The sequence below is a fragment of the Ochotona curzoniae genome, unplaced genomic scaffold, assembly GCF_017591425.1.
Source record: "Ochotona curzoniae isolate NIBS_2020 unplaced genomic scaffold, NIBS_Ocur_1.0 contig_535, whole genome shotgun sequence".
Classification (NCBI taxonomy): domain Eukaryota; kingdom Metazoa; phylum Chordata; class Mammalia; order Lagomorpha; family Ochotonidae; genus Ochotona; species Ochotona curzoniae.
Window position 1 is genome coordinate 98837 of NW_024466463.1, and position 7834 is coordinate 106670.

Sequence of the window (7834 nt, forward strand, 5' to 3'; positions counted from 1 at the left end):
AAAAGGTAAGGAAAGTCCCAGGGCCTCCGGACTATAGCATAAAATGATAATAATGATAATAATAATAATAAAAGTTTTAAGTTATCAGAAAAGCTAGTGCTAGGTTTTTTATGTGAATATGGTTACGAGTGTTCTCAAAAATACAAAACTGTGGAAGACAAAAGATTTTAAATAGCTATGGTTAAAATGATAAAACTAGACAAACCTTTAGTGATCTGCACTGTTTTCCTCCCATATTTATTTTTTGAATTTATAATTGAAATGACTTAATGTTGAGGACTGCACGCTGAAGAGACTGAGCAGCACTTGAGACTCTTGGGAGGAAAGGCAGTTTCACGTGTGCATGTGGGCTGATGGGCACCCAGGATCAAGGGCTCACCCCTTGAGTCCCCTATGGTTATACCCCAGGCTTAGGACCATAGTCACAGGGAAGTGCCTAACTTACCCCAGCAATGCAGGTTACCAGGCACATTCAGGAGATCTGGAGCAGGCAGGCAATCACAGTCAGAGGCAGCCCTAAGGAGCACTGGGTGACCTCACAGCCTGGGAGTGGGGTTCCTGCAGGCAGCAGTGAGCTGGCCATCCTCAGTAAGAGCCAGCTTTGCAAGTTGCAGGCTCAATGCACCTGGGTCTGTAGCATTAAGAGACTGAGATACTAGACTCACACAGTTATCATTTGGGTCATTTTCTGTGAAAGGAAACTCCACAGTCTAGTAAGCATTTGTAGCACAGGAAGCATTCTTATCCACACAGGAGCCTCTTGCCCTGCCCTGCCTTCCTCCTGTGCAACTAGGTCTCATGCACACGTGTCCATCCAGGCAATATCGAGATGACTCATTGAGAGATGTTTCCCTCAACCTGTTGCCTGTCCCTGGGGAGGGTTCCACTTCACACTCCAATCTCATCCTGCCAAGAACACCTGCTCCACCTTCAGCTTAAGGTGTCTTTCCCCAGAGTCATGCACGCCTCCTTTTATCCCGAGGTGTCACAGGTCTTGAGCTAAGCACACCCTGAGGTATGGACAGACGGGAATCCTGAAATGGATACAGCAACTCACATACAAACCACACTGAAAGGGCCAGTGCTGTGGCACAGCACGTAAAGCAGCTTATGCAGTGCCAGCATTGAATAGGACATGGATTCAACTCCTGGCTGCTCCACGTTAGCCCAGCTCCCTGTTATGCTCTTAGGAAAGAGGCCGAACAAGTCCCCTTCTCCCACAGTGAAAACCCAGGTGAAACGTTTAGTTCTTGCCCTTGGCCTGGACAGATATGGTCATTGTTGCTGTTTAGGAAGTATTATTATATGTAAAAACTCAGTCAAAATCCAATTCGCCCTGTACTATATTTGGTCCCTTCAAAACTGTAAGAGTTTCCTTACTCCTTCTTTATGCACGTAATTCCTGCTTTTACAAATTTTATTTTATATTAAAATATTGTTTCCAGGCCCAATGTGGGCTCTGTGGCCCTGGCCCTTGGAGTGCCCCGGCAGAGTGGCCCAGGGCACGGAGGAGCTGAGGGACCGAGCCGAGCCGCAGCGGCCGAGTATTTCATGATGAAAAATCTGGGGGCATTCCTCTCTCCTCTGGGTGGTGAAGAGATGGCCGACAGTGTCAAAACCTTCCTGCAGGACCTAGCCAGGTGTATCAAAGATTCCAACTGGGGTATCTGCACCATCTCAAAGCTAGATGCTCAAATCCAGCAAAAGAGAGAGGAAGAACAATAAAGAAAAGCAAGCAGTGTCCTGGCACAGAGGAGAGCCCAAAGTGTAGAATGGAAGCAGGAGAGTGAGCCATCATGGATCATCAGCAGAATATTCCAGTGCTGTGCTTGGAATGGCAGAGTGTTTTGGTTCAGTCTCCTCTGGTTTATCGAGTGTTTATCCCAGTGCTTCAGTCAGTAACAGCTAGAATCATTGGTGATCCATCATTGCATGCAGATGTTTGGTCATGGCTGGAATTCTTCCTCACATCAATTTTCATTGCTCTTTGGGTGCTCCCCCTGTTCTTGCTCAGCAAAGTTGTGAATGCCATTTGGTTTCAGGGTATAGCTGATCTGGCATTTGAGGAATCATGGGGGAAACCTCACCCTTCCCTAGCATGAGCAAAATCATTGCTGACATGCATGTAAATGAGAACACCTGGTGGATATACAAAACAAAAGGAATTCCAATCAAGAGAGGGAAACAGTACGGACTCTCAGTGTATAAAGTCTGATGCCCCTAATAAACTTCGGCTTTGACCATCAGTCAGGGTCCACGCGTGTTATTATCGGCTCCATGCACCAAGTCCATCACTGCGGGACAGCGACAAACCTTTTGCTGCCGGCCCTTTTCCTCATGCAGCAGATGTTTGTGAATCTCTTTCCCATTCATCTTGTCGGCCAGCTGGTTAGTCTGCTGCACATGTCCCTTCTCTACTCCCTGTACTGCTTTGAATATCGTTGGTTCAGTAAAGGAACTGAAATGCACCAGCGGTTGTCAAACATGGAAAGGAACTGGCCTTACTACTTTGGCTTTGGCTTACCCTTGGCTTCTCTCACAGCAATGCAGTCCTCATACATCATCAGTGGATGCTTCTTTTCCATCCTGTTCCCTTTATTCATTATCAGCGCTAGTGAAGCAAAGACCCCTGGAAAAGCGTATCTTTTCCAGTTACACCTCTTCTCCCTGGTGGTCTTCTTAAGCAACAGACTCTTCCACAAGACAGTCTACTTGCACTCTGCGCTGAGCAGCTCCACCTCTGCAGAGAGGTTCCCTTCACCACATGCGTCTCCTGCCAAACTGAAGGCTGCTGCAGGCCACTGAGTCACCTGCCATCAGAGGGGCTGGGCAGGATTGGAAGAAGGCTGTGGCAGCTTTCTCCAATCTCTGACACCACCACGCCTCACCTCGCCCTGCAGCCCCCAACTGGGGAAGGCTGGACCCGCTCTGCCAAGGGCCCTCTGCATATTCCCTTCTGAGGAATTGGAAGCTTTGCCTTTGGTGCACGTAAAGCAGCATCTTCTAGACACCAGCACGGATTGTTAACACCTCCGTGAGTCTGACAGGACCACAGGTTTCTGCAGCTACTTTCCAGCATTTTGCCAGGTGCTGCACCGGACTCGTTTGACTCCTTTGTTTTCTCCCTGTGCCATGGGCCCTCCCACCTCTCCTTCCTACCTTCTGCCACCCTTGGATGAATGGGCTTTGTAATTGTAGCTGTTGTGTTTTGTGGATTTGTTATTTTTGTTGTTTTTCTGTGAAGCACATTCATCAAATGCGGGGGTAAAGGAGAGTCTCAGCTGCTCCTGGACACTCCCCATACAGCCATCACTGTCTTGTTTCTAGAGACTCAGGTTAGGGTTTGGTCTCTCTTGCTCCACTGCAAACACACACACACACACACACACACACACACACACACACACACACACACACACACCAAGCCTGAAGAGATGGAACAGGAGGAGGGAAAACCCTGCAGTAGCTCTGTTGGGTTTTGAGGAGGGTTTTTCTTTCTTCCCCTTGAAAGGGATGTAATTCTTTCCTCTGGTACATTTAAGGCTCCCCATCCGTGGGGAGGTGCCAGTTCAGGACACATGACACTACAACAGAGATTGCTCAGAGAACCTGAACTTTTCATCTGTGGAGGGTGGAAATTTACTCTTAGCATTGCCGGTGTGACTGCTATTTCAGAGAAGTATTGGGTGCTGCGAGTGGGAACCGAAGGCATAAACTTCTTAAGCCCATAAAACCCATGATTGGTTGGCGTTTTCCTGTCATTTTAAGAGAAATATGTGTTGGGGAATGGGGTAGGTGTCAAAATACGTGTACAATTTAAAAACAAGTCACAATTAAATGTGAGCAGGTTTCCCACTATAAAAAAATATTGTTTCCATAGTTGAGAGGGATGCATGCTTATGTGAGCCTCAGCTCAGGGAAGGGAAGGTCAAGGTACGGAGGAAGGTGGGTGGGATAAATGTTTCAATGATTTTCCTTTTCTCCCGTGTCATCCTGGGAAGGTGAGATAGTAGGCAGGGTTGTCCCTGACTGTCACACCACCTTACTGTCTGGAGGTGGAAGGCAGTCATTTGATGATGCCTTAAAGACCCTGAATGGGGGAACATGTCCTGTAGGTGTTACTAGAGGGCCTTCAATAGTCTGCAACGTTGTAGATTTCTCCCCCTTGAGGAACCTAAAGACCAAAATTTTAACCATTTGGTTACTGCTCATAGCTAACTGCTACATTTCTGCTTCTGTAACTTCTGCTTCACTTGTTGTGCTAAAAAATTGTGTGAACTCCAGGCCTGACAACTTATGGGTCATTTGCTCAGGCACCCAGTTGGGGACATTCAGCCTATGTGACACTTGCCCAGTCACCTTGATAGGCAGCCCACCACCTGCCTTGGAACTAACCAATAGTTTGTCCTAAAGATAAGATATCATGCAAGTAGAGGAGCCAATAACCATCTGATTGGCTGGGTTTTCTATTTAATATATATATATATATATAAACCTAAAAATGGTAGCTTGAGGTCTTCATTTTCATTGCAGACCCAGGCATGATCAAATAAGCATTCCTGTTGACATCTGACTCCTGGTGATTCCTTGGGGAAGCCTGTAAATGCTGGGGAGGTGACAGCAATGGCAGCAGAATAGGGTTGCTATAGCTCAAATCAGGGATGGCCACTGGTTGTCACTGGCTATAGACTGCAACACTGATATAGTGATGGCGGGACACCTGCAGAGCTGTGGCACTGACCAGCCTGGTGACTCACGTGTGACCATTGAGCTCTAACACTCACCGGGATTCTTCAAAAGTTGCCACCTGCAGAGCTGAAGTCACAACCACATCTGCTTACTGCCCCCCTGCAGCATAACAACACTCCTTAGCTGAACTGCAGTCCATGAGGCCCAGAGCCATCTTGCTGCCTTGGCGCCAGTTCTTGTACAACAGCTCCAGAGTTGAGAAAATCTTTTCAAGATTTGATGGTGACAATGTCCACCTGACTGCCTCCACAGTCCCAGACACTTGGTGCAATGTTTGGCCAGGACAGTTGTGCAAACTCTTCTGCTTTCCATCCTCTGATGAGACACTCACCATCCTCTGCAGGCCTGGATGAGCTGGTGTCATGTCCCTCGTGTGCATCCGTGTGTGCTTTCCCATTGCTCTGACAAGAGAAATTGAGGAGACCCAGATCCAACATGTGCATTCCAAGTGGGAGCACAGAACTTGTGATTTTCCCCGAGACCAGAGTTTGAGTCCAGCGGTGTGGTTGGAGAGTCCTCCAAGAAACCCTGCTTAGGATGACTTCAGCACCAGCCAGTACAGGAGCAGTTTAGGCCTGTCACATACATCAGCCGTTGCACTTGTCAGCCAGCTGTCTAGACAGATCTGCCACCAGCTGAACCTTTCACTGCTGGAGTCCAGCTCCAGCTGAGTTTGGAGCTCGGGAGGTGTGTGGAGTTGGTGATAAAGAAAGACGCGGGCATTGTCACTTGGAGCCGTCTCGCAACAGCTCAGGAGGAAGCTGTCCTTTTTGATTTATTCAGACACATCACAAGCTCTAGAAACAACTAATTATTCTATTTTTACCCCAAGACTAAGGGGTCATGTACAGACATTCGGTCATTCTGTCTGTACTTCAGGGATAAGCAGGTGCCCCTAAAGACAATTCGGCAAAGTACCATATTCATATTCTTCAAAGCAAGCCATTATTCATTCTTCAGTAGTAGCTCTTATACACTCCCATGGGTGTTGTAGTGTTTTTCAGTCCACCCTGCTTCATATACCACATATATGCTACATGTTATTCAGCCTGGTGCAATCCCGGCTCTGGTTCTCACGCTCATGAGTGGGAGCTGCAGCCTAGCAGGAGAGTGACCACAGTTCTACCAGCATCAGACCCTGCACTTAGAGCTGGTACTCTGGCTCAACCTAATACGAATGCACCTAGTCTTGCCTCTTGCCAGTGAGCCTTACAGTAAATTCCAGCTGGCCTGCACCTGTTTTGGTTCTTGTGTGCAGCAGCTGGTACAGACGTTCAGGCCTGTCCAGAGCTCTCCCCCAAGCCCAGCATACTTGCCTGCTGGAAGGTCTTGCAGCCAGTCCACTCCAGTCCAAGCTCTCACACTCACCAGTGGAAGCAATGGCTTAGTAGGGCAGTTCCTGAGGCAGAAAGAGCCATCCCACAGAGGGTTCTTTATGTGAGGCACCTCCCACTTCCTGACCCAGAGGCCCAGGGAGAATCAGGTGGGTGGGAAATGAATACAAATCACCCTGTGGGGACCTGTCAGCAACTCCACCAGGCTCAGAAGATGCTCAGTCTCTCCTTTGACAACTGACAGGAGGTGGCTGTCTCAAGGGGGAGCCCCCACCCAGCTCACTGACAATACCTAAGCCCCTGACCACAGGGAAGAAGAGGAAGGAGACTTGTCCAGTTTCAGGGAGTTGTGCCATGACAATAAGCCAGCTGCCAGGCTCCCAGACCACAAGCCAAGAGAGGAGGCTGGATGATTCGGGGGCACTGCCCTCACCCACAGCACATTCCTACAAGGCATGCTGACTGTGGGGAGGAAAGCAGAAAGAGGAAGAATCTAAAGCCGGTGTTCAGGCACCACTGTGCTGCTTCCTGGTTGGAGAGAGCAGGAAAGTGCAACCCAGGGTGCAATCATGCAAAGGTGCAACTGAGTTCATTTGTGACCAGTGGTGACTGCTCCTCCCCCAGGGCAGACAGTGGGAGGGGCTCCAGAGCTGGGAATCCAGTGTCCCCACTGCTCTGCTCTCTCTCTGGTTCAAGCTCTTTTGTGCCCACATCCTCACTTCCCCCCTTGGGAGTATTCCACATGGTGTTTTCTTACATTTGGGTTTTCTCTGGAGAGCTGCAGTTGGCTCTAGTGCTGCCTCAGGGCGCCTCTCACCCTACAAATGTGATTGTGTGAGTTACACTCTAAAGAATGAGGAGGCCCTGGGGCTCCCCCTGACTTTTAAAGTCTCTTGAGGCTTCCTAAAGAAGAACCTGCTGCAAGTGAGAGTGGGGAGCAAGAATCCCAGGAATGTAACTCCAATGACCAGAGTGCAGCTGAGTCTGAAATGAGGCTGTTATTTCCTTTACAGGAGACAAGGCTCAACTCCTTTCCCAAGTCTGCAGTTAGTTTGGTGAATGGCGTGCTCAAGGAATGATCCTCTCCTGCAGATCCCAGCCAAGAAACGCTAGAGCTAACCAGGATTATGAAGAGTAAGAGGTAATTCTAATGAAGTGATGGCAGGTTTCCGAGTTACAGGGTCTCAGGCAGCTAGGTTTGCAACCATTTGACATATAGTAACCTCTGATAAGTTGTTTTGCATTTCTTAATAAAAATAAAAGTAAAGGTATGTACAGAGTCATTCACATTGTGTTCTTCTGAGACTTCATGTCAAACGATATCCTTAAGTCATAAAGGCATAGCTTGGAGACAGGAACAACCATGTATGTGAACGTGTGGTGGATGCTCCTTGCCTCCCAGGTATAAGTACAGCGGAGGTTCAAATGTTGCTCTCTGCCAAGTGTACGACTTTAGATAATAATCACAATAGCTAATGCTTTAGTTTCTGAAGTAAATTAGATAAAATTCACCTGGCAAATTGGGGGAAACAATTTGAAACAAATTGGGGGAAATGTAAAAGGAATCAATATTTCCAATTATAAATTTGTGTATTTTTTTGGCTTCATAGAATAAGTAAAAGGCAAGGGCCTTTTAACAAGTATATTGTAATAAATTTTGTGTATATAAAAGCCCAAGAGTGTTTTGTAAATTTTCACTAATATGTAAGTTAGTGAGAGTAAGGCATAACTTAGGCAATATATGACAGTTT

The 7834-nt window shown here is 47.6% G+C and overlaps 1 pseudogene; it reads left to right on the forward strand.

Moving 5' to 3' along the window:
• The first annotated feature begins 1590 nt into the window (after positions 1-1590).
• LOC121162714 lies at positions 1591-2817 on the forward strand (annotated as a pseudogene).
• The last annotated feature ends 5017 nt before the right edge of the window (positions 2818-7834 follow it).